General features: G+C 34.1%; 1 long non-coding RNA gene across 1 annotated transcript; it reads right to left on the bottom strand.

Moving 5' to 3' along the window:
* Nucleotides 1-1,187: 1,187 nt before the first annotated feature.
* Nucleotides 1,188-3,167, bottom strand: LOC131384085 (uncharacterized). Its single transcript, XR_009214593.1, has 3 exons — nt 3,074-3,167; nt 2,009-2,133; nt 1,188-1,213 (listed from the first exon to the last, which is right to left on the bottom strand). It is a non-coding gene; the product is annotated as an uncharacterized LOC131384085 (long non-coding RNA).
* Nucleotides 3,168-5,035: the final 1,868 nt, after the last annotated feature.

Here is a 5,035-nt window from a genome sequence, read left to right as displayed (position 1 = left end):
TTGGCTAAGTGATTATGAATACATTTATTTCCACTTAATTTCTTCAGTGTATGATTATATCCTTCTCTATCCTCCCCATTCTCATTTATTTTAGATTTATCGTTTCTTGTTTGATTTAAATTGCTCCTTATTTCTTAATAGGATACATTGAAAATAGGCAATCCTGTTACTTGGTTGCTAAAAAAGATTCAAGACATTTGAAAGTGGATTCTTGACCTGCATTTATAGGAAATACGTTGTTGACTGGAGAACCACATATTTGTGAAGTAGACAAAAAAGTTTCCTCTGCCTATTTTAATATTTATAAAGATACAGCAAATTGTCCCATGCACTAGCTAAATTGAGATAGAGAAATTCTGTGGTCTTTGCCTGGAGGAAGTATGTAAAGATATATTATATATATATATATTTTGGTAGTAGCATAATAGAGGATGCTGCTAATGTGGGAAGAGCTAAGTCATAGTTTATTCTTTCATTGTAGTAAAATATATAATCAGACAAGGGAATATGTAATTGGAAACAGAATTTTTAGGGGGATTAAACTGTTTTTAATATTTATTCATATGTATAACTATTTAAATATTTTCTCCTTTTTATAGCATATTTTTCAAGAGGAATTCTTTGGTGGTGTTTACTTGGAGGTGGTTCTTTGTTCATTTCTTAAAGTTGTTTTATTTGCTCTTTTTCTCTGAAGGACATTCTATTTATTCATATTTCATGGTCTTTTTATATATATTATATATCCATGAGCTCTTATCTGTCTATAACTCTTTTTCAGTTCTTTAGGTTTTAAATATTAAATATTTATTCCTCAGCAATCAACATAAATGCATGTAGTCACACACATGAAGCACATACATACCAGCCCAGGTGCTTTTATTTAAAGTTATCAGTTCTTTTTGTTTTTTAGTTTTGTTGATTTGAGTTGTTCATGATTTCATTTCTTCCTTTGTCATTTTTCACTTATTTTTTATGAAGCTTTGTCTCAGCTGTTTGAATGGAGGCAGCGAATTCATTTCATTTACATTTCTTGGCATATGCTCTTAATTCAGTGTAAGTTTGCTTGTCTTTATGTCCTTAATTAATAATTATTAATCAGCAGTCAGTAAACTTATACACCATTACACATGGGTTTTCCTTGGAAAATTCCACAGAATGTATGGAGTATTTTTATCCATGTTATGTCTGTGCCATCCAAAAGTAATTTCTACTCCTTAAGACATGAGTTGAAAAGAAGAGGAATGAAACATTAGGCCTTTTAAATAATGTGATCTCTCAGCACATTGTACCTGCTCACTCTTATTTTCACAAGGGTACTGGTTTTGTTTTCAGAAAGAGACACCAGTAGTTCAGGCAATTTAACCAGTAACTGGTTCCTGTAATCAGAGTAAAGGCTAACTGCAGACTGTCCTATATATTCCGAGTAGCTTTCCCCACAAAAGAATGAAAGTAATTGATACTTGAGTTGCCTGTTTAAAATATTGGGAAATTCATATTTTTGAAGCCCTAGTAGTTACTAGTTTTGAGGGAAAAAAGGACTAACCATTTTGAAAGTGAGCCTATTCAGACAATATTTTACTTGTATAGTTGGGGTGCACAGGTTGGTGTGGATCATATTCCTGCTATAGAGAATAGGTTATAAATAGTTTCTGTGTCAAAGTTCTTTATCCAGTACTTAATATAAGCTATTTTAATGAGGTGGCCTATTTGGAGATGTTTTATAAAGCTTTGGCCTAAGGGATGAGGTTGGAGGAGAGAGATTTAAGACTAAAGTGCTAGGAGCAGTAACCTTCCCAAATTTTCATTGCTTTCTGTTTGGCACTCTCTTATGGGAATATACCATGAGTAACCATCTCTATAAATTTGCCTTCTTACTTGGGTCTGTCATTCAGGTATTTTCAAAAGGATTTATCATGGCTAATATGTTTTGAATTAATAAGTTATGGGTATATAAACTTGATATGTTCCTGGAGAGCTTTTTCATGCTCTATTTCATATGTTGCCTTACCAACGTTTCCCTTTCCTTTTTTCTCTCTCTCTTCTTCCTTTCCTTCCATTCATTCATTCATGATAGTCCTTTTCAAACTTTGGACCAGGACAAGGCCTAAGTTTGAAACTGTTATTGACTGTTACCTGTTGGGAGAGGTTGTCCATGAAAAATTAATAGGAGATGAAAGACATGTCTATTTCATGAATTTGCAAGTCTTTCATACCATTTTACCATGCCATCTTTTTCACATTGTTTCGTAAAACCAATTATATCTACAAATTGGCCCAGATAATAGTTTGTCAAAGGTTAATATGAGGGGAATGGCTGCCTCTGACTGTGGCCTAAATAATGTGTAGAAATGGTGGTGGTCTCAGTAGAGAAGCTGGCTGTAATCCCAGCCGCTAGCATAGTGAGATAGATAAAAATATTCTACAAATTAATCCTGTAAGCTACCGTTGAATATTCTGTTTGTAAAGATGTTTGACAGCTTTGTCATTTAAATCTAATATTGTTATCCCTAGATCAGTGGTTCTCAATCCTATCAGACCTATTGCCCGCTTGTTGTAGCAAATATTTTGTGATGCTCTCTTTAGACTATCCTGAAGTAAAATTGACATATAGTGAAAACCACCTGAATATAAGTCAAAAGTGATTATACGGTAATACCTAAGTAATATAAATGAGAAATAATAAGGAAAATAATTTAGAATAAAATAATTTGTATTTCAGTATGTAAATAATTAAGCATATACACTAGGAGACATAATGAGGTAGTGAAGTCCTTGCACCTATATGTAGAATCATCATAACTGCAGTATTTCCAAATGCAGATTAATAAAGGTATCTTTCATTGGCAGCTCAGATACCACAAATAGTGTTGTCATTGGTGACATGATTTTTCAAAACGGTCAACAACCTTGGTAAAGTTCCAAACAAAACAAAATACAGTCTTCATCTATTTACCTGGTAATTGCATTCCTAGAAATTCAGTGTATCTTAAAATTGTGTAAAAGTATCTTATATTTATGTGTAAAACAGATTTCAGTTTCAGGCTTAGATAATTATAAATGGGTTTTCACCTACGTGCATGTGTGGTAGGACGTTTTTCACTTTGTGGGAATATCCATGCATTCCATTCTAACATACGTGTCCATTTCTCCATCTCTTCCTCCCCAGTGTTGTGGGGAGGAGAGAACTCTGCATTTCCATAGAAACCTCTAGTTACTGTAGTAACCAAACACACACAAATTCCAATGTGCCACCCACGGGGGTGCATAGCCCCTATTTTGAACCACTGCCCTGGAGGAATGATCAATGGGAAAATAGTTTTAACAGTCCAGTGTGTCTCCAGTAAGGCAATGTGGTCTATTCTTGGTATTTGTGTTTCCTGAGATAATGGCCTTTGTCATAGAATGCACAGAATAAATGAAACATAAAAGGCCACCATCACATTGTAATGTACATCTAAATATAGCATTTGCCTTGGTGGAAAGTGTGTAAACCTGTTGTTGCTTTTTAGGGCAAAGGTCCTAATTTGGTGTTCGGGTATTCCCTGAAATTACACATTTCGTATGTATGTTCTTGGGTACATTTTTCTGGGGAGATGATTTTCAGTAGATCTGTAAAGAAGTGCCTGAGGTCATGATGGAGTCTAACAGGTATGGAAGGAGCCTGTTCTCTTTCTGTGAACCTTAGTGGCACACCCTGAGATTGACTAAGATTAGAGTAGCCTTACCTTTACCACTACTTCTTTCCTTTTTCCTAGAAGTAAGGATTCAAATCCTGAAATCCATTTTTGAAAAATGTAGATTTTTTTTGAAACTGTGGCATTAAAGTGCGGAAGGAAAGCTGACATACTGTCATTGGGTCTTTATCCCCCCTACATGACAAGAGAGGAATTTTAATGGTTGGGTAAAGCTTTCCAGGATATCAGTTATGAAAAACAAGCTTTTTTTTTTTAATAAAAGGTTCATATTGTAATCAAGACTTTTCTCCTTAATTTCCCCCTCCCCACTATTAGTTATTTCCATATTTAAGACTGTGATTCATACTCTATGAAAATTACTTTTAAGTGAGGCAGTGACATTAGGACAGATTTTACTTAGTTGATGCAGCCTCTTCCTTTTGCTCATTACTTATTCTAAAAAGTTTTCAAGAAGAAACTTTGTCCTCTAATAATCTAGTATGTTGTGAAAAACGTATTAGCGTATAATTTTTTTCTGTCCTTGGAAAATGTCAGCAATATTCTTATACCTTCCTCTAAATGCTTAATTTAGGTCTTATAGTTCTTTTCCTAGTAGTCATTTTAGAATACTATATTTGTGTCCCTCATCTTATGTCTTTCTGTATCCTAATTATTTCGGAGTTGGTTTCAGAATTCTTTCAATATTTGTCATTTTTTCTTTTTATTTACTGTCCAAGATTAAAGTTTGCATGGTAATACAGTTTCCACTCTATTAAGCTGGAAAATTTAAAAAGCTTTCATCAACTTTTGCAGAAACAAATGCTGTACTTTTCTAACACATGAAATCGAGTGATGGCCTAACATATGCTTCTAAGCAAGAATATTGTGGAAGAAGAAGAGTTAATGGGTGCTTTTCTTATCAGGTTGGCAGCTGATAAAATGAGTTGCATAGGTTAGATGAAGTTTAAACTGTTTCTAGACCAAATTCTCTAAATGTTGGAGATGAGTTATTATTAGATCAGTCAAGAAGGCCACAGATAACAAATGAGAGGCTAATTAATTTCCTGCTTCTGCCTCTGGATTTAAACAGTGTAGAGTGTTCATGCACGAACCTTTGACTTTGGCATTTACTTTCCAAGGACAATTGAAGGCAATAGCTGGTTCCTCCATGTGCTAAATTCAGCTCTTTCCTGAGCTTGCTTTAAAAAATAATCAACCTTGCCAGATTGCAGCTTCCGAGCTACCTGTTTTCAAATTGGTATAAATTATTGTCAAATTGTGATTGCTATCTATTGCTTACCTAAGTTGCAAGAAGCTTTTAGACAAGTTTTCCTGTAACATACTAAGATGAGATAGAATCA

Source organism: Hylobates moloch, unplaced genomic scaffold (assembly GCF_009828535.3).
Source record: "Hylobates moloch isolate HMO894 unplaced genomic scaffold, HMol_V3 SCAFFOLD_8, whole genome shotgun sequence".
Lineage (NCBI taxonomy): Eukaryota > Metazoa > Chordata > Mammalia > Primates > Hylobatidae > Hylobates > Hylobates moloch.
The sequence above is the reverse complement of the archived record's forward strand: the minus strand, read 5'-3'. Positions and strand labels throughout refer to the sequence as shown.